Source organism: Sceloporus occidentalis, unplaced genomic scaffold (genome assembly GCF_023333645.1).
Source record: "Sceloporus occidentalis isolate IW3139 unplaced genomic scaffold, rSceOcc1.0.p SCAF_3, whole genome shotgun sequence".
Taxonomy (NCBI): Eukaryota; Metazoa; Chordata; class Lepidosauria; order Squamata; family Phrynosomatidae; genus Sceloporus; species Sceloporus occidentalis.
The window spans coordinates 235,500,780-235,522,915 of NW_028316983.1; positions in this window are offsets into that span (position 1 = coordinate 235,500,780).

Genomic DNA, 22,136 nt, shown 5'->3' on the forward strand with positions numbered 1-22,136 from the left:
GAAAAAATAGAAGTAGTAATAGAATTCTCATACCTGGGATCAAATATTGATAGAGATGGGGACCGCAGCCAGGAAATTAGAAAAAGATTAAGAATTAAGAGAGCAGCTATGAAAGAACTAGAAAAGATTCTAAAATGCAAAGATATGCAACTCAGCACAAAAGTTAGAATCATACAAGCCATCATTTTCCCTATTAACATGTGTTGGTGAGAGTTGGACAGTGAAGAAAGCAGATAGGAAGAAAATAAATGCATAACCCGACACAATGTAACATCCAGATTTTTAAAGTGGGATTATATAGTTATAGCTATTATAGGCTTGGTACATACCTGACTTGATGTTCGGAGCAGTGGTGGCTTTTTTTCCTCCGCAGGGAATCTGCAGCCTCCAAACCGCGTGGCTTCCCTGCGGAGGAAAAAGAACCCGCAAAAAGTGGGTTCTTTTAAAGCCGCAGGGGTGGTGTAAAGAGTGCCCCACTGGCGCACTTGTTATGCAAGCGCCATGCAGTACTTACATAACAATGGCAGCACCGGTGTACACAGTGCCATTGTTACGGCACCACGCTGTATGAGGGTTAGGGACCGTGTGGTTGCTGTGCAGTCCCTTAACCCTAGTATGGCATCAGTGTGGTGCTTTAGCACCGTCTGTACCACGCCATAGTTACTTTTGAGAAATGAGCAAGCAGAGAGTTACATTTTAAGGACTGTACCCCCAAAAAATGTTTTTAGAAAATAACTTCACAATCTCTGGCCCCAATAAGAATGAGCAAGCAGTGCTTTTTAAGCTGAATATTGGGGCTGACCATCCATACTTATCCCATACGTATTATCCCTACTTACTTCTCTGGGAAAGGAAGCCTCTCTTATATCTCTCCAGTTATGACTGAGCCAAAGCAATGTTTTCCAGCAACATTTTCTGGCAGTGTGAAAATGTTTTCATTTTTTCAGTGGTTTTTGCAGTGCAGATTGAAGGGGGGGGGGAATAGCCCCTTCATTTGCATTGGGCTTTGGCCTTTTCCTTTTGTTTTTCAGTTGCCGTCTTTTATTCTCAGCAAAGGCATCAAGGCACTGGATTTGACTGGCTATGTAATGCCATTTCAGTAATATGAGGAAGCAGACCAAGTCTGCAAAAGCTTATGCTACAATGTACGTTGCACATTTAGTCTCAAAGGTGCTATAAGATTCCTTTATGTGTTTGGTTTGTGATTGGTTTAGATCGGGGGGGGGGGGGGTGTAGTGTTTCTGGGGCCAGTTTTTCTGTCCCTGGCATACTTAGGGGGCTGCACAGACTGCCAAAATTTCCAGCTTAAAAATAAAATAATTGAAGTGGCTGGGAGTCCATGCTAGGTTTCGAAAAACAGAATTTAAATCAGTATTAAAGAGTGGAAGAGAATCTTGCAACCTATTTAAGGCAATTTTATGTCCTGCTTTTATGTCTTGAAAAGAAGAATTTTGCAGAATCCGGAGGGCCATATAACAGCCAACTGCACTGCACTACACCTGGTCCACCACTACTTTATGTACTTTTTTATTGCTAAATAGGTTGGTGGGTGGTCACCTAAATAAGGTGGTCACCTAGATCATAGAATCATAGAGTTAGAGGAGATCACAAGGGACATCCAGTCCAACCCCTTGCCATGCAGGAACTCTCAGTCAAAGCATACCCAACACCTGATCATAACCACCATAGAATCTTACTGGCATCTGGAAAAGGCAGTGTTGACTTTTGTGGTGGTGGGGGGCATTGGAAGATGTTTGTATGCACACATTCACAGGCTGACATTCCATGTCCCTCTTCCCTATGGACTTCACTTTATAGAAGTGCAGGTGGAGAATCAGAATGAAGGGAAAACAAAGGCTATTTGATTTTGCAAATATGTGCATGCACTGTGGGAATGCCCTTCCCAAAATTCTGCAGCTGCTGTCATTGTGTGACCTGACATAAACTGATATGGCAAACACATGCACCCAGTAGAAACACTCCCTTGCACTGATGTGGCTACATAATGGGAGCCCTCTGTTGCTTTCCAAAGTGATTCCAGTTTGAATTAAAACAGGTGTATGTGGCTGTAAAGGGATCAAACTGAGGCAGAGATACTATGCAATGTAGCTGCAGCCCACATGTAGATTGTGCCTTAGCCTCCATTGATCACACTGGCTCGAGGAGTCTATGAGTTATATTCCAAACAAATAACTTTTGCAAGTACTGAGGGGAAGGCAGCCTGAAAGAATTTGGAACAATCACCAACAGTTGGAGCCATTGATTCTTTTCTACAGAATGAGAAGCTTCACAATCCCAACTGTGATTTTGGCTTCTTAATATTCCCAACTGTATAGCTCTAGCTCTTATCACAAAGAAAGCTTTGAAATATTGAGTTCTTAGGATTTAGCTTGTCCTTCATGAGGTTTGCTTGGAATGTTCCCCCACTTCGCCACTTGTTTAAACTTTCTGACTGGAATGCTCCAAAGCCCACAGTTGCTAAGATTAAGGCTTTGTTTTGTTTGTTTCACAGCTTTTTGGATTACATACTAGGTAAGGCTCCCATCTTTGGCTGTGGCTCATGCAATTGCCAAATGGGGCAAAGGTACTGTAAACGGTGCTTAAAGAGGGATTAGGAGCCACGTGCATCTATAAAACAATGGATGATTTTTATTAGCATTTAACATTCTAAAGCCTTCTTTGCTAAACTTTAAAAACAAAAAAACAACAGCAACCCAAAAGCTTGATAGTGGAGACAAGAATTTGCTATTCTCATTTATCAAGGTACACCATGATTCTCTGCATGATTATTTGGATAAAGTAAATGCTTTGAAGTCCAAAGCCCCAGGGTTTAAAATGTGCAGTCTCAGATTAAAAGAACGAGGTAGAAAAGGATGAAAGCCAGCATGGCATTAGTGTTTTGAGTGTTGGATTAGTACTCCAGGAGACCAGGGTTGAATCCTTGCTTGACCATGAAACCCCCCTGGCTGACCATGGACAACTCTCAGCCTCAGAAGAAGGCAATGTCAAAATCACTCTGAATTATCTTGCCAAGAAACCTCCACCATAGAGATGTAATAAATTGGAAATAACTTGAAGGCTCATAGCAGCAACTAAAGGAGATGTGAACAGCGTTGCCAAGGTTTTGGGATTTTATGACCAAAATCTCAGATACAGGGATGAACCCTTTTGCTGTCACTGAAGGCAGGTCCTGGTGATGTTACAGCTGATGTTGTTTTAATTCTTTGTAAAAAAAAAAAAGTGTGTGTGTGTGTGTATGTATGTTTTAAGACTACCATACCACTATGGATACACTTGATATCATTTGATTTTGGAAGCAAAGTAGGGCTAGGCCTGGTTAATATTGGGGTTCATACATGAATGAAACACCCACACAAATAGGGACTAGGACTAGGACAGAATCATACCTGAACAAGCCCTGCCACTCAGAGTAGACCTCATTAGGTGGGTGAAGGGTCTGACTCAGTATTGGGTAGCTTCCTGTGCTCCTGTGCTTTTTATTTAATGTTATCAAATGTGTTGCTCTTTTCCTATTTGTTATTGTTAGCCACCCTGGAAATATGTGCATCATAGGTCAAAATATACAGTGGTAAACTGAGACATATAAAATCATTATATAACATTGTATAGTTTGACCTATGATGCACGTATTTCCAGGGTGGCTAATGGTAACAAACAGGAAAGGGGCAACACATTTGAATGTGCCTTCTAACAGGATTGGGATGCTGGTGAATGGAGACTCTTAACGTCCTTTTCCATCTGTGAATGTCACTTGATTTAAAATTCTAGATCACGTAACCTGTCCCATGCCAGACTCAGCCCCAACCAATCCTCTGTCATCCCACTTTTTCAACTGCTTTTAAAAGGTCCGAGATCCACTGTCTGTTTCCCACATTTCAACTTTATCCTCAGTTGCTGCAAACTGAGTTTAAAGGGCAAAAGCAATTTGCACTCAGTTAAGTGAGGCGCGGTACAGACCGCCAAAAATCGGCATACCAGTGCCAGTATTAGGGTTAGGGAGCGTGCACCATGTGTATACGGGTGCTGCCATTATGATATCATAGGCGTGCCATGTTCAAATGGCTTGGCACGGCCGTGACATGTTCACACCACCCCAGGCCACTTGTGGCGGCCTAACAGCAGCGCGAGAAGGAGCTCCGAAATGGAGCTCCTGGCATGTGCCTTGTTCCCACAGCCACCAAACGGCTGCAAGAACAGCACCAGGGAGAAAGGGGCCAAGTGGCCTCTTTCTCCTCTAGCTGCGGCTGTCAGGGTGTACTGGGGCATGAAGCCCCAAGGACACCCCTTTTCCAGGCCACAGGGAAGTGGCCTGTGTGGTGGAAATTCCTTGTTGAAATAAAACAAGCTATAGAAAGATGGAGTCACCTTTGTCAGCCAGAGAGATAGTTTTTAAAATAGAGGCTTGGAGTTGAGAAAAACTAGAGTAAAGGAATAATGATTGCATCTTGACCTAAATGGAAGCTGGCACCAGTAAAAAAGACATAACATAAACTACTGAGATAAGGATACATGGGCGGGCTACAGACGGGCAGGGGAAGACGTCTTGGAGGTGTATTCTGCTGAATACGGAGCCTCCAGACCGCCCGCCCCGGGGACGTGCTTCAGGTGTTGGGGCTTCCACACGGGGGGCAGTGAAGACGCCTCACCTGGGTCCGTTTTGGAGCCGTAGCTTCTATACCGCCGCCTCGGAGGACGCCGCAAAGAAAGGGGCAGCTTCCGCACGGGCGGCCCAAACCGCGGCTTTTTTTTCCTTTTGCCACATGAGAAGTGCGCAGCTGCGGCAGTCTAGCACCAGCCGGCAATTTCCCTTTTGCCGGCTGCGGAATGCGCATGTGCAAATTTAAAGCGCCCAGGCCCCTTTAAACTTTTCCCCCCGCCCTGCCCAAGAACAAAGGTGGCCTCCTGCCAGCTGGTGATCAGCTGGTGTTGGCATCCTTGCCCGCTTGCGCATTGCGAGTGCCACCACTGGCATCATGGATGCCTCCTCTCCTTTGTTCCCTGTGGTCTTCCTGAAGCTGCAATCCACAGCCACAGCTGTCGTCGGTGCCACCGCCGTCTTCTCCGCCTCCTCCGCCTCCTCCGCCTCCTCTGCCCCCTCCGCCCCCTCCGGCCCCTGCACCTCCATTGCCTCTGCAATGGAGGTCCCATCATCCACCACCATAACAGCTGTAGACTTGGATGACAGCAGTAGTGATGATGATGATGACACAGAACAGCGCACGGCAGTGGCTGCTATAGCACTTCATCAGGCTACTGTTGGCGGTGCCATGGCCCTGGCCAGAGTGGCACGCCTCCGCCGATGCTGGAAGGTCCCTGCATCGCAAGACTTGTGGGACAACTTTGTGTCAACCATATGGTCTGATGAGCAATGGAGGCATTTCTTCCGAATGCCCCGTGCCCTCTTCCACAGGCTAGTGGGCATCCTGCGCCCAGAACTGGAGAAGGCAGACACAGTGATGAGGAAAGCCATCCCGGTGGAGAAGAGAGTGGCCATTGGTGTCTTTTCACTAGCACACAAGTCCAGCTACATTGTGACGGGGGCGCTGTTTGGGACTGGCGTTGCCACCGTGGGGGAGATTGTGGTGGAGTTTGCCCTGCCCATGGAGAAGCTGCTGCTGTCACGGACCGTGTACCTGGGGAACGTACGTGAGGTAGGGACAGCCAGACCACCTTCCCTTTAATCTTTGGCAGCTCTGTGATATTCTGTGTCAAGTGTCACCCCCTCACTGTACATTTGCTGTTCTTGCTATGGTGCAGTTGCGCACGTGTAAAAGAGTTGTCATCTCAATTCCTCTGTTTCTCTCCCTTTCTTTCCCCCATAGATTATGGATGCCTTTGGTCACCACGGCTTCCCACAAGTGGTTGGCCTCATGGACGGGTGCCACTGCCTGATCATACCACCCTTGGGGCTGAGGAATGCCTATGTCAACAAAAGGGGCTCCTATTCTGTCATCCTGCAAGGGACATGTGACCACACAGGAAGGTTCGTGGACGTGGAGCTCGGATGGCATGGGTCAGCCCACGATGCCAGGGTGGCACGGAATTCTCTCATCTACAAGGCCATGGAGGCTGGCATCTATGTGCAAGGGAACCCCAGCATCAACATCAGAGGCCAGCAGATCGGGCCCCTCATACTGGCTGACTGTGCCTACCCCATTCGGAAGTGGCTCATGACACCGTTTAAGACCCCCCAGACTCCCAAACAGAAGCTCTTCAACAAGAAGTTGAATCGCGTGAGGGGGGGCTGTGGAGAGATCGTTTGGCAGATTGAAGGCGAGATGGCGCTGTCTCACTGCCCCACTGCTGGTGGCAGAGGAGAACGTGGTGCCCATCCTGGCATCATGTGTCATTCTGCACAACATCTGTGAGACCAAGGGCAGGGTCCTGGATGAGGGCATGCGATATAGGCGCCGTTTTGTGCTGCCCACCTTGGGAGCAATCACGGAGGATGAAGAGAATGCCAAGAAGGCAGCAGGGGAGGATGTGAGGAATGCCCTGGCAGATTTTTTTCTGACAAGGAGAATCTGAAGGATGGCTCCTGTGCCATCATCTGTGATGTCAGAGTGCAATGTCCTGTAATAGCATAAGCACATGAATAAATGTATCCCATTATCCACAGTTTGAGTCTGCCTATCATTCCTGATCTGTGCTGTGGGCATGTTTTGCCACGTGCCTGAGGGGGACACACACAAACACACACACAAAAGGTCTCCTGGCGCCTGTTTTCCTGGGTGAAAAAGATACATCAGCTCCAACTGCCAATTGCCCCTTTGACAATGTATCAATCCCCCTCAAATTCAAGGTTTCCTAATGGCCCATTTGAATGTATCAATAGGGCACCCAGAGGGCATCTATTGGGGGAGAGATTCAAACTGCTCCTCTGAAAGCTTTCATTGGCCTAGGACCACCTTGGCCTAACGGCCCTGAGCCACAGGTGCCCATATATACCCGTGCGCAACTGTGCAAGACCCCAGGACGGCGATCAACATGGCAGCGCCACGCAGGAGGGTCCCGGTCCGATTCGCCTACTGGACCGATGAGGAGGTCGGGATTCTCCTGGACTCCCTGATGCCACAGGCAGACGCTTGAAGGGTGATGGCCAGCACCAACAAGCCGAACCGGCCGAACCGGGGGTATTTTCTCCAGGTGTCCCGTGCCCTCGAAGAGTGAGGGTTTCGAAGAAAGATGCATCAGTGCAGAGTAAAGTTTAAAACTCTGAAGGCATCTTTCTTCAAAACCCTCGAAGACTTCGGGGAGCACCCCCCCGGTTGACAGGCGGCCACCATTCTTTGAGCGGCTGAAGGACCTGTGGGTCAGGGGAGATAGGCCCAGACCGGAAGATCGCCGTCCTCCAGGTAAGCCAGAGCTCTTGCCATGCCCTGTCCTCCCCTCCTTGACCCTTCCCTTGCCATCCTCTCCTTCCTGCATGGTGCCAATGCCATCCCTCCTCTTCCCTTCTGCAGGCGTGCGGCCGAGGCGGAGGCGGAGGGAGGGAGGGCACCGTGCCAGGTCGCCCTCTCCACCATCCTCGGGTGACGAGGATGTCCCCGAGGGTGGGCCACAGCCAGGACCAGCTGCTGTGGCCCCTCCGCAGCCAGAGCAGGCTCTCTGGCGGCAGGTAGGTCCCTAGGGTGAGGGGTGGGGGTTGCCTGACTGCAGCCCCCATGACACTTGTGCCCTCCTCTGCCATGCCAGCATGGTAACTTGGGCCTTTTCTTCCTCTTTTGCAGGGCTTGAAGTCCTTGCTGCTGTCGCCGCCACTGAGGAGCCTGGCCCGAGCCGCCGCCTGCCAGGGGAGCCAGGGGACTTGGCCCTCGATGCCAGGACCCTGGATCGAGTCCTCCAAGCCCAGCAGCAAGGTAAGTGCAGAGGTGAACCCAGGGAAGGGAGAGGGGGCACCCAGAAACCCTGCCTGTGGGAGTGGGTGATGGGCTCCACAGGCTGACCCTAACCATCCTCTTTCTTTTCCCCCCACAGAGAACCGGACGGAGAGGAGGTTCGCTGCCCTGGAGGAGAAGGTGGACAAGCTGGCGGAGAGAGTCTCTTCCATGGAAGAGACCCTCCGGGAACTCCTCCACCGGCTGCCCGCCCCACCGCCTCCTCCCCCTCCCTGAAGCAGCTTCCCTCCCGTGCCCCCTGTGCCATCCCCCTTCACCACCACCCTTTACCATCCCCCTTCCCTTTGTACATATTGTATATAGAAATTTTTTTAATTGTTGTTATTAATAAAAAAATTATTTTTAAAAAAACTTGTGTGGTTCATTATGCGCAACTGCGGCAGTGTGGCTGTGAGTGTGAATGTGACAGCTTAGGCGCAACTGTGCAGTCTAAAGCTAGGCAGGAGTGCTGGGAGGTAGCAATGTCCAAACTCTGTCCTTCCAGGCGTTTGGACTTCATCTCCCAGAATCCCAGACCACAGGGCAAGGTGTCTGGGGATTCTGGGAGATGAAGTCCAAACGCCTGGAAGGACAGAGTTTGGACATTGCTGGTTTGGGGACCAGTGAGCCAGGCATGGTGGGAGGAGAGAACAGGAAGGGTAGACTAGAGTAGATAGGGCTGGGAGGGAACACATGCCCTGGGAGGCGAAATGATGTCTTTATGGGACATCATGGGACCTAGTGCCTTGTCAGTGCTCCCTGCCCCTTGATCTAGTTGCCCTTTGCCTTTGGGGGCGGGGTGTGGGCGGTGGGACTGCCACAGAGTCACTGAAGAGGCTGGAGGATGGCCCAGCAAGAGGCTGCTGAGACAACTCCACCTCCATGGCAACTCCCTGCTCCTCAGCTGGAAGGATTGCTCTTGCTGGGGGCTCCTGCTGCCCTACTCCTTCCTCCACGACCCTGGGGACAGCCCTGGCTCTTCCAGCTCTTGCTGGGGGCTCCTGCTGCTCAACCCCTTCGTCCACGACCCTGGGGACAGCCCTGCCTCTTCCACCCTGCTCCCTACGTACCCTTCTGCGTCTCAGGCCACCCTGCCCTCCCCTCATGATCTCCAGCATTTGCCCCATCAGAACAGTCTGGGCTTCCAAGGTGGTGTTGAGTCGCCTCTGCTCCTGGTCTGACCTGTCTATTGATCTCTCCTGGTTCTGAACGGCCCTCTCTTGAACTTCCACTGCCCTCACTTGCACTTCTAGGTTCCTCTCTTGAAATCCCAGTGCCCTCACATTAACTTCTAGGTTCCTCTCATGAACTCCCAGTGTCCTCTCTTGAAATCCTAGTGCCGTCTCTTGAAATCCCAGTGCCCTTTCCATGAGCTCCCTGCGGGACTGTCTGCCCCTCTCCCTGTCCTCAAAGGCTCGCTGCCCCTGCTGCATCAGTGCTGCCATGTGCTCTTCTGAGCAAGCCTTGAGCTGATCCACAGCTGCCACAGTTTTAGTAGCTGCTGATGGACGCACCCTTTTCTTCTTGGTGGCAAGTCTCTCCTCTGCTGACATGGCAGCTATGGGATTAGCTGGAGGTGGTTCTCCTTCTCCTTCTCTTTCTTCTTCTGCTTCAGTTCGTCCTCCTACTATGGGACATACAAGCAGAGAGTCACAGAAGCCTACAGTTAGCAGAGACCCTGAGGGCCATCTAGTCCAACCCCATTCTGCCATGCAGGAACTCTCACTCGAAGCTGTGGCAAAGGGTAGAGCTTCAAACTAAGGGCGTGGGGAAAGGAGAGATTTACATGCAAGGGAGGGGTGCCTTAGGAATGTGGGACACATGCAGCACATGACCATGCCAGGGACACTCACAATCCTACTTCCACAGCAACCTTGCAAACATACCAGCACAGTAAGCAGTGAAAGAAACATGCCACAATTGCGCAGTTGAGCCATGCAGTAATAAACATAAATATAGGGTTTACCTTGCATACTCTCTTCGGCCTCACTGCCATCGCTGGCGGGTGCACTGGCCCGGGAGACAGGTGAGCGGTCACGGTAGCTGCTGGTCATGGAAGAGGACCCAGCACGAGATGGTGGTCTCCTTCTGGAGCTCCCGGCCCCAGCAGACATTTGTCTGAGCAGGGCGCGGGGGTCCAGAGGTCTCTGGCTGCTGGAGGAATCGCCCGAGTCGGGGTGTTCCTCCTCCTCCTGCTCCTCATCTGTATGACAAGGGACAAGGGTCATCTCTGCCCTGTGCCCACCCCGGGGCCACATCTTCCCCTTCCCCCATTTCCCCCTCCCTTCCCCCCAGGGGCCCTGGCGCATCTTACCCTGAGGGGGCATCAAAAGGTCTTGGGCACATTCAAGGTCCGGGGTCTCGTCCTCGTCCTCCACCACCACAGGCTCCGCTCTGGCTGGCTGGCTGGCCCGCCGGGACCCTCACATGCTCCCCACTGGTGGCTAGTCTGTTGGGCCTGATGCTTCCATCACTTTTAATGAAAGCATGCAGCTCCTTGTAAAAGGGCAGGGGGGTGGCCTTCTTAGTACCTCTGGCCTGGGCATCTCTGTATTGTTTGTATTGAGATTTTAGCGACTTGCATTTTCGGCGACACTCCTCCAAAGTTCTGTTGTGGCCCTTGGCTCTCATGGCTTCTTCCACTTCTCGATATGTGTCAGCATTCAGGTAGGACTGCTCCAATTTTTGCAGAATGTTTGGCTGGGACCATATAGCTATAAGGTCAGCCGTCTCCGCATGAGACCAAGACGTCTCCCTGCCTTTTTTCGGGGTGCTGGTGGATGGCTGAGCCATCCTGCCTGGTGGCAAAGGGGAGCCGCCGCACAGCTGTGCCAGGAGCAGCAGAACTGTGCCCGTTCCCAGGTGAAAATGGCGCAGGAATGTGTGTAGGGGGTCACTTTAAATTCCAAACTTTCCCTTATCACTTTCTACAACCAAAACATCCGCCGGCAAAACTTACAACTTCCCGCGATTCCAGCAACACATGCGCACATGGAGCTCTAGGGTTAGGGTTACGAGACTTAAAATGCGCCGCAGCTGTGCCGCAGCTTCCACAGCTGCATGGCAGCGGACGCTGCAATTAAAGCCCGACTGCAAACCACGCATGTCCCGGACCCTGACCCATTATGCGACGCAGCTGACACGGAGCTTTTAAACGGGCAACTTATATTTGCGGCGTGGCAATTCGGGCGTACCGGTGCAGCAGCTTACAGACGGAGATGCGCACGTACACCGCAAATCAAAAAGAAGCGGAAAAAAGCGGCACCTTTTTAATGCCGCTTCTTCCCACTTGGGGCGTGTGGGCGGCGCGTTCATGACGGCATTCAGGTAAGGGCTGTCTGAAGGCTCTACCTTCATGACGTCATGAATACACCCGTTTTTGCCCGTCTGTATCCCGCCATAGTTGACATTCAGAAGCAAGGTTAGAAGGAGACTACTGAATTCCTAAAGGAGGGGGTAAGGAGTGATGATGCAGTTTTAATGTATGCATGTATTTCTGTTCTGATTGTAAGAATTCTGTATGTTTAAATTGTAATTAGCCAATCAGGTGTATTGAAGAAGCTTCTTTGTCTTCAATAATATAAAAAGAGCCATTTTGTCTTGTTCGGGGCCTCAGCTTTTTGGAACTTGAATTCCACTGAGTTCAATGTTTTCCTTTGTCGACAATTGGAAATAAACTTATGGATTTTCAATTACTAGGTCCTCTTGCCAATTCTTTTGCTCTGTCAGTCCTAGATTTTTAAGTTTCCTGAAATTTCTGTTACACCTGGAAAAGCGCTGGGTTGCAGCCGCAGGGGCTGCCGGTGAGGCTGCCCTGCCTCCAACCCGGCCAAAAAAGGGGTGGCTGCGAACTGCCCCTTTTCTGCCATCTGTACCCTGCCTCAGTCTGCATTTGCATTGCAGAAATAATCCAGTTTGACCCTACTTTAACTGGCATGGCTCAATGCTATAGAAGTATAGGAACTGTCATTTTGTGAGACATTTAGCCTTCTCTGTCAGAGAGCTCCAGTGGCACAACAAACTACCATTCCCAGAATTCCATGGGATTGAATCATGACAGTTAAACTGGTGTGAAACTGGATTATTTTTGTGTTGTGGATGCAGCTTCAGTGGCAGGGAAAGTAGAGTAGGGGGAAGAGTCTTGCCCTTGCCAGTAGTCTCAGGCAAAAGCAAACTGCTGTAGCTTGTGTGTTCTTCCTTATTAATAACTTTTGCCACCTTGACTGCACTCTGATGTTGCTTGGCCTCGTGTGTCCTGATTTTCACGTGAAATATTAGAAGGCATGACAGCAGAATTTAGCTTCCCCATAAACCTTTTCTTCCCTGCATAGGTGCCTGAGAGCAAAACCAGATTTTATCTCCTGGGAAAACCAGCTGAGTGACTTCCAAATCCAGCTTTTTCACACCCACCCTTAGCCCAAGTACCTGCTAGGTAGGTACATACTGTCTTGTCCACAGTGAATGCTCTTGGACATTTATAAAGTTTTTATTATGTTCTTCTGTTTTCTTTTTTTAGATGTTGCTGTTAATATCTTCCTTTTTTTCTCCCATGAGAACAACTGTCAAGTAACGATAGTGATGGTGATAGAATGATAGTAATACAAATAATATGATAGTAATACATAAGAACCAAAATATTCCATGAGTGAGTCACTGTAGTATGGAGGGTAGTAGATTTGGTGTCACAGTAAGGGAAGAACAGTAACTGAGAGAAGCAGTCATTTTATTACAGTTTGAACAGGTGCACAGTAAAGTAGATTTCCTTTATTGTCATGCTCCAATTGATTCATTTGCAGCAGCAAACAGTACAGTAACAATGAAGCAATTATAGAATCATAGAATCATAGAGTTGGAAGAGACCACAAGGGCCATCCAGTCCAACCCCTGCCATGCAGGAACTTTCAATCAAAGCATCCAAGACAGATAGCTATCCAGACTCTGTTTAAAGACCTCTAAGGAAGGAGACTCCACCACACTCCGAGGGAATGTGTTCCACTGTTGAAGCCCTTACTGTCAGGCAGTTCCTCCTAATGTTGAGGTGGAATCTCTTTTCCTGTAGTTTGCATCCATTGTTCCTGGTCCTGTTTTCTGGAGCCGCAGAAAACAAACTTGCTCCCTCCTCAATATAACAGCCCTTCAAATATTTAAACAGGGCTAACATATCACCTCTTAACCTTCTCTTCCCCAGATTAAACATCCCCAGCATCCCCAGCAATATGATATATTGTAGGACTTGAGAAATGACAAGGAAAAACATGAAACAGTGACGAAAGACTAATCATCAGTATGGGAACCAACACCCCCTCCAAAAAATATAAATCATGAATTGATACAAGAGAATGACCAGAAACTAGTACAGTCAGCCCTTCAGATTTGTGGCTATGACTTTTGTGGATTTGATTATTCACAAATGTGATTGATATGATCTCTCTAGGAATCTCTAGATCTTCCAGCATCTCCTGGAAGCTGACAACGGAGTTACACTGGAGGACCTAGAGATTCCTAGAGAAAATATTTCTCTAGTATGATTCTATTGTCAATCTCTGGCTGATGTTGACCATAAAGATGTACTGGAGGACCTAGAGATTCCTAGATCAGTGTTCTCTGATAAAAAAAAAAAACCAGTAGTTTTCAATGTGCATTTTCCCCACTTTCACAGGGGTCCTGTACCCCTAACCATAGTGAATGTGGAGAGCCCACTGTATTGTTTATGGAAATAAATTAGTCTATAGCTCCTTTTTGTACTTTACAAATACAAATATATTAGTATAAATTTATAGAATTAAAAAACTTTCCATTAATTGTCACAAAAATAAAGAAGAATACACTTTAACATAAAAAACAAAATCCATTTTAACAAGCTACAGGTACCAGGAGGACCATAACAATATAGACACCATCATGGAAGACAAAATACACTTTTACAAAATGAGAGTCACAGTATGGAGTCAGTGGAGTGGGAAGAAGAAGGTTTTGACCTACTTTGTTTCCTCTGGATTTATAGTCCTTTTTTCAGGGTTGAAGAGGCAGTGAACATGTCAGGACATGACCCATCTACGTTTACGTTACATGGACAAATGTGCCATCCATCCAATATACATAATTTCTGCTAGGCTTTATGTGATTCTGTATGTAACTTCTATTGGTGCACTAAGTTATTTTAATTTTATTTTTAAAAGAAACCTCAATGTCTTTCTGTGAAGGTCAGTGACCCAGGCACATACATGGCTAATTATCTTGGCATAGAGGGTACTATTTCCAGGAGAAGGGAGGGGAAACTAGCAGAAAGAAGATGGGTTTTGCCTCCAAAAGAGAGTGGCCTTGACCTTGACATGCCAAGGACTTGCTTTCTCAAGGTTTATGCATGACAATTTAGCATCTCTGCTGTTTTCACTGCCAACTCCAAACAATCACAGATCACAGGTTGTGTCTAATTGTACATGCTGGTTTTCATGGGTTTCATGGCCACTGATCCACAACTGTTGGGTGTAGGGTATAAGTCGAAAAATTATTGTTAACCTCCTCATCTGTAATGTATGGTCTCCTTCTTTCTTTGTCAGACCTGCTTGGCTGTGCCTTCTTGGGTCATTACCTGCATTTCATTTCAGCAATTGCAGTCTACAGCCATTAAGCATTGGTATTAAAATACATGATGCGTTAGGCTTATATATAGGGAAAATATGGGTAATGGGCAGGATGTTCCCAGCATTTTTCTGCATGGAGATCCTTTCCTTTGTTACAGGGAACAAAAGTAGCATGGGGCCTTTTTATTAGAAGTAAGAGCTACTCCTGTATTTTGGGTGTATTGCCCATTTCATACCCTCCAACTGCCCTGAGTTGGCAGGGACAGTCCTGATTAATCCACTGTCACCCCACTTTTCCAGCTGCTTTTAAAATGTTCCAGTCTCTCTCTCCTCCACTATGTTTAGTTTACTTCAGTTGCTGCAAATTGAGTTCCAGATGCCAATGTACTTAGCATCACTCACTGGGAGAAGAGTAAAGAAGAGAATGGAATCTTGCCCTTCCCAGTAGACTCAGGCAAAAGCAAACTGCTGCAGCATCTCCTAGCTTGTATTTTCTTCCTCATTGTGGGTGGGGCCGGTACTCCCTGGGCACTAACTGGGCTCCTCGCTTCCATGCCGCTTTAAGAAACTCCGGAAACTTGAGATGCAGTGCAACAAACTTTAATGGCAACACAAACAGTCCAGTGTGTAGAACTTTTTCCTTTCCTTCCAACCTTCAATAAACCAAGTCCCATAGGTACTGCGAGTTTCATCACGCGCCAGTCCTAGTCAGCCTTTTCAAGCCCCGTCACCTTCTGCCCTTTCGCATCCACTTCCATCTCTACCTTCTCCCGTGGTCCCAATGCTGTCCCTTCTCGTCCCACCAGGTTCCTTCTAGTTTCTCTGGGGCTCCTTGAGCAGGGTAGAGGAACCAGGCATCCTCCTTGACCCCTAGGTCTCCGTCCCATGCAGGATATCTCAAAAGCAGGGCTCCCCTGGGCGCAGACATCGCGTCTGTGTTGCAGGGGCGCCGACCAGCCGGCCCACCTCAAACTCGGTGTCACCTGTGCTGCCCCTCTCACGTCCGCCTCCACTCATTCCCTTCTTCCGCCGCGCTTTCTCCTGGCCACCTCTCCCTTACGCCTTATAACCTCATCGCCCCCCCCCCCCCCATGGGCCTCACCTCTCTCTTCTCTCCCAGCTGTTTCCCATCTTCGTCCTTGTTCATCAGGGTCCTCCAGGCTCTCCTCCTCTTCTGGATCCTTCTTGTCCTTTCCAGCAACCCTCCCACTCCTCCCCACCTGGTTGCACTCATTATTAACTTTTGCCCTTTTGACCACACTCTGATGTTTCTTGGCATATGTCTCCCAGTTTTCATCTGTGAAATGTTGAAGGATATGACAGTGACAGCTATGATACTGTTAAGTTTGAAGTGCAGCCACTAATGGTAGCCTCTATAGGTCAACAAAGTGATCTCCATGGTCTATGGGGATGCTGAGGTTTTTAAAAAATCTTGAAAATTTTGGCTCCCAAATTACCTATAACAGTTGTCAAGGCAATTTTGCTATCATGTACTGCCTAGCCTCAGTTCAGAAACACATGTTTCAGTACATTCAGAAAACTTTATTCAGAAAACTAAAGTTCTTCATAGCATAACAAAGTTGTCAGGACTGAGGTAATTTCATTTACACAGTGTGATAAAAGCACATAGCAAGGCAAACATTTACATGCGCTGACATTCCATTCATCTTCAAAGCAAAACATTCCTCTTCCCTGGACTAGCCCTCCTTTCTTCTCCTTAAGAAGTGTTCCCACTGAATTGACCTTGACTGATTATAGTGCATATTTCCTCCCTTTAAATCTTCTCATTAGCCAGCTCCAAAGAAAACAATTGTTCCACCCAGCATCATCAATTGTGTAACATATCCCATCATCTAATATTACAAAGGATCTACAGAATACATGGCTAGCAAGCATGGCATGAAGTTTGTTCCTGACATTTGCAGTTCACATTTTGTTTCAGTTTTCAGAGTTTTTTTTCCTTGCAAAAAGAAATTTCTGCAGAAAACACTATCAACCATTTTGTGCAGAAAAGAGTGTATTTTGAAAAACAGATCTTTTCTGCACACACAAAAAACATTTTGCACCAATTTTTTTTCATTTCAACAAGTTCTTAAATGCTTTTGCACAAAATTCTTTCTTTTTTGGGACATCAAAATTGTGCAAATTTTCCGCACAAAAAAGTTCTGAAATTTGAAAAATCCAGACAAAACTCTCATAATCTCATCCAGTGAGGAGAAAGCTCTTGAAATTATGTATTCTTGGGTGCTAGAATTAAAATAGGGAAGATTGACATTCATGACAGTCAACTATAAAGGCCATTGTACAGCTGCCAGACATCTTGAGGGAGTAACTCCTTCAAGGGCAGCTCTCAAGTGAAATAATCTTCCATCTGTATGTCTCCTGTGTGGCAGAGCCACTCCTGAAACAGAGAGAGATGGTTTTATGGCTTTCTTAACCCAGCCAGACCACAGGTGTATCTGCAGTGCACTGTTACATAAGTTTCAAACCACTTTAATTGCTCCATCTGAGGGAATCCTGGGAGAGTAGCTTGGTGAGGTACTTAGAAAGAACCAAAGTATTCTGAGAAGAAAAAAACTGGGATTAAATCAGTTTGATTTGGAAGTCAAGATGTATAGTCAGGGTTCCTGGAGAATTGCAGTTCAGGGCAGTGGACTGGAGTTCTCTACAGAATTATAGAACCTTAGAATTGGAAGGGTCTACAAGGGCCATCTAAGTCCAACCTTTGACATGCCCATCTAACTTCTGTTTAAAGATAGTGTGTCCACCACACTCTGAGGAAACCCATTCCACTTTCAAATAACTCTCACAGTGAAATGGTTCTTCAGAATAATTTTTGTGGGTTTTTTGGGCTATGTGGCCATGTTCTATAAGAGTTTATTCCTAATGTTTTGCCAGCATCTGTGTCTGGCATTTTCAGAGAATACTAACCTGGAAGTTACTGTGTGACCCTGGGTGAGGAAGAGTGATTCCCATGTTAATCTGTGTATTGCTCTGTTGTTGATCGCCTCCTCAGAATGTTTAGGTGGAAATTTCTAACTACCTCACCAAACTACAAATGCCAGTAGGATGGAGACATTGCAGTTAAAGTGGTATGAAACTGATATAATTTCATCCAAGGAAACCATAGTTCCCATCAGCTCCTATATAAATGTTGTTCCAGGTTTGGTACCTTAGTGTGAGATACTTGCTTGCGGGCAAAAGGTGACAGACTCCCTCCTCTGAAACTTGACAGCAGCCCATTTGAATCATGACCTCATGTTCTACTTTACATAGGTGGGTACTCTTTTTGAAAGGCTGGCTAGTCTACATCTGATGTGGCATAGCGAGCTGAGCAGTTGAATATGATTCTTGAGACCAGGGTTTGATTCCCAGCTTGGTCATGAAGCCCATTGGGTGACTTTCGGCTAGTCACATGCTCTCAGCCTTAGGGGATGGCAATGGCAAACCTCCTCTGAACAAATCCTGCCATAAAAAGCCTGTGAGAGCTTTGCCTTGGGATCACCGTAAATCAGAAATGACTTGAAGGCACACAGCAGCAACAACAAAATATTTTAAAAGAGCAAAGACTTTGATGTTGCCCATTTATAGTTAGTACTCAGACAGCAGACAGAGCAGGCAAACATGTTTTCTGGTCTTTCCCACTATGATCAGATGTAATGTGTATTTCTATTTTAAACCTAGTTGTTATTTCTGAGATGTTTCTTCAGGTATGCCTATACATCTGGATGTACACATTTTATATACATTTCTGTCCCCTTTTTGGTGATGTATTTTCTTCCCCAAAATTCAAGTGGCTACTTCTGTTCACCTCAGACCCCACTAGATCCTGAGAGTAAGTATGTATTATCAATGTATTTCTTGGGCTTGCAAGCTTCTTCATGAATCTTAAAAAGCAGCAACACACCCCAAACTGAAGCTAGGGAGGTTTTTCCCATCACTTTGTCTTTTTGACTGGAAAAGCATCACCTCTTTATTTCTTAATATTAGTGTGCTGTTAAACACACAGGAGCAGGGCCAGAAAATAATGTTCTCAATGAGTATGAGACATGATAAAAGTACAGACGTCAATATTTTTTATTAACAATGGGGTTGCCAACATTTACTGGCTGTGCTCTGATATTTTAGAAAATAATGTAGGGAGTATCTGGAGGCACAGAAGCAATCAAATCTTCCACAACTTTTTTCCAGCCCAAACACATGGGAGTTTATAAGTGCACTACAGAATTTTCACTTCTTCATCTATATACCGTGGATATGATTCATTTGCTGCGCAAAATGTAATGACAACCACTAACTGGGATAGCTTTAAATGGAGACCAGACTAATTTATAGAGTCATTCAAAATATCAGTGGCTACTAATCACAATAATTAGAGCCTCTTATTGACAAGGCAAATGTGTCCGGAGGCTAGGGCATTTCTTGCTGTAGTTATCAGCCTGTTATCAGGCTGATATGCCAGGTGCACCCTTTCCTGGAAGTCGGGGATCTTGAAACCGTAGTACACTTCACATCTTGATTTCATTAATACACTCTACATGGGGCTACCCTTGTGCTTGGTCTGGAAACTTCAATTAGTACAGAACATGGCAGCCAGATTGGTCTTGGGTACATCTAGAAGAGACCATATAACACCGATCTTAAGATTTCTTCACTGGCTGCCCATCCGTTTCCAGTCCCAGTACAAAGTGTTGGTCATTACCTTTAAAGCCCTAAATGGCTTGGGTCCGACCTATCTCCAGGACCGCTTCCTTCCATATAATCCACCCCGCACATTCAGGTCCTCTGGGAGGAATTTGCTACAGCCAATAAAAACTAGACTGTCTGCAACTGCCCAGAGGACCTTTTCAGCAATAGCTCTCAGGTTATGAAATGGCCTGCCAGACGAGATCTGTCATATAACCATCTTAGACAGCTTTAAAAAAAGCTGTTAAGATGGATCTCTTCCGGCAAGCCTTTCCTGAATAGCTGCCTGGCCACTAAAGAGAAAAACCTATGTACTGACCCCTGATCTATTGCTGTTATGTTTATCCATTTGCTGCTTCATTTATCTATTTATTTAATTGTTATTTATTTTTAACATGCTTTAATTGTAACCTGTTTAATTCTATTTTAAGGGAGGGAGGGATTGGGGGGATATGTAATGTACATTTTTAATGTTGTAAGCCACCCCGGTTGCCTTGTTGTGCAGAAGGGAGGGATAAAAATAAAATTTATTATTTGTTATTAGTTCTGTTGTTGTTTTTTAAAAAAATATCCATATTACATTTCTGCTGTTCTGTACTTTGCTGTTGTGTGCCTTCAAGTCATTTCCAACCTGTGGCAATCCTAAGGCAACCCTATTATGGAGTTTTCTTAACAATTTTCTTCAGATCGGGGTTGCCTTTGCCATTATCTGAGACTGTGACTTGCCCAAGGTCACCTGGTGGGTTTTCATGGTTGAGCAGAATTTAAACTCTCCAGAGATGTAGTCTGATGCTCAAATTACTATGCCACATTGGCTCTCTTGTACTGTGTTGTGGCAATTCCCAACACAAGATGCAACAATCCTCTCCAAGAGGAAGGGGCTCGACAGACAACCCCAAAGAAGCGGCTTCCTGCTGCCCCTTTCAGCGCCAGATCAGGGCTGTGCCCCCATCTGGTGCTTTGGTGGCTCCAAAAAGAGCAGCAAAATGCCCTTCCTTTTAGAGCCAGCAAAAAGCCGCCCTTGCCACTGCAGCAATGGCTTTTCAGCATTTCTTTGGTGCTGTGTATATAAACGCTGTGCCAAAGGAGCACCATGATGCCCCCACCATGTGGTCAGGCAGAGTTGGGGGTGTGCAGCATGCAGTTGCCACACCCCTACTCCACCCCGATGCTGGTGTTTCTAACCTGTCTGTTTTGCCCTGAAGACACAATATACGTATAGCCTGCATGAGCCCTATCCCAACATTTATGTGCCTATTCTGTTCATATTTCCCACCTTCAACAATACTGTGCTGCAGAAAAGTAGCAGTAGTACAGAATGCAAAATATTTTTTGGCCTTCCATTTCCTTTAGGAAAATTAGAAGCTGGTCTTCTTAGAGCTGAGCTGTAGTCTCAAACCTTGATTCTCCAGCAGTTTCAGATTTCAACCCTCAGACGTCCCAGCCAGCATACATAATGTTCTGGAACTTTGGGCAATGAAATCTCCAATATCTGGAAAACCAAAGTCTGAGACACACTATCCTAGAGAACTTCAGGGCTTTCTGTTGTGGGCAGTGGAGTAACCAGGGTTGGCATCAACCTGTGCAGTAACTCATGGTGTCATCCCCACATTGACCTCCTCCCATACCACACCATACCGAATCCTTAGCAATGTTTTTTGTACTAACGTTACTCATAAATTTTAATTTCCATATATCACTGAATGTAATGGCAATAGTTGTGAGACATAAACAATTAGAATAATACCTTTCAATTACAATATCATATGCCTGTCTTAAATGTATTTACACGTACATAATTTCTTGTGGCTGAAGTTAAAAATTTGATAAGATGTCTTTTTTTTTTTAAAAAAAATATTTTTAATTTTTTAAAAAAATGATTTAAAAATCAATTAAAATTTATTTTTATTTTTATTTTTGTGAAACCTGGGGCCTTTCCTTTTTCCTCCTGTGAAGCCTTGTTCCACTTACACCATCTCTTCATCATTTTAAAGGTGAATACCACAGCTTGTTTCTGCCAAAAAGGAGATGTTTGGGAAGCAAAACATCCCCTGTACGTTCCCCCCCCCCCAAATAAGGGGATCACTTGGTGTGGTTCACACACCCTTAGTGACACCCTTGTTTGTGGGAGGTTGCTCTGGGAGTCTTCTGCATCATAGATAGCCATGTCACTTACCAGCTCAGATGGCCTGTAAATTGCAGCAGCAGGGACTGTAGCAATGGTGCAGCTGTAATGGTTTATGGGCATCTATTGCAGCTCCCAGCACCTGGAAAAACTGCCCCTAATAATAGCCAATAGTAGAGGCTATTGACCAATCTGTCTTCCCAGATCATACCTTCTGGCCTGCTTAGAAATGTACTATTGGAAAGGGTGAGGCAAAAAAATAGAATGAGGGGTATATTTGGGGAAACCCAAATCCAGTGCATTCCTCACACTAAATCTGCAAATAATCAGCAGCTTTGCTCCTGTGTGTGTGGATCTATATATTCCCCAACAAGCAAATTAACAATGAAGGAAAAATAATTGCCAGTATGCACTGCTAACTAATGTGGGGATATTTATTCAGCAGAATGCAATTACTCGCAACACTTTATTTTCTGAAGAGAGTGAGCATAATCCAATTTAGGTCTTTTAACCCCTGGTGATTTTGCTTTGGCTTGTAGTGGGCGGCAAGAAGAATTGCTGGTGGGCAGAAACAGGGAAAAGAAGACAATGGGAAGACGTCTTTCCATGAATGAAGATTTTAAGAGAGTGTTTGTGTATATTGTGTGGCTTTTACCATAGGTAAGGAGTTCAAAAATGACCTTTCCCCCTATCTGGTGCACAGGTAGCTGAAGCTATTTTGCCACCAGAGGCAAATAACAAGATGACAATCCCTATTTAAATTCCAACCAGACTGCCAGTTCAATCATTCTTGAATACAGACAGTGCAGCGGCAACCTCCAATGTACCTGAAAAGTAGCATAG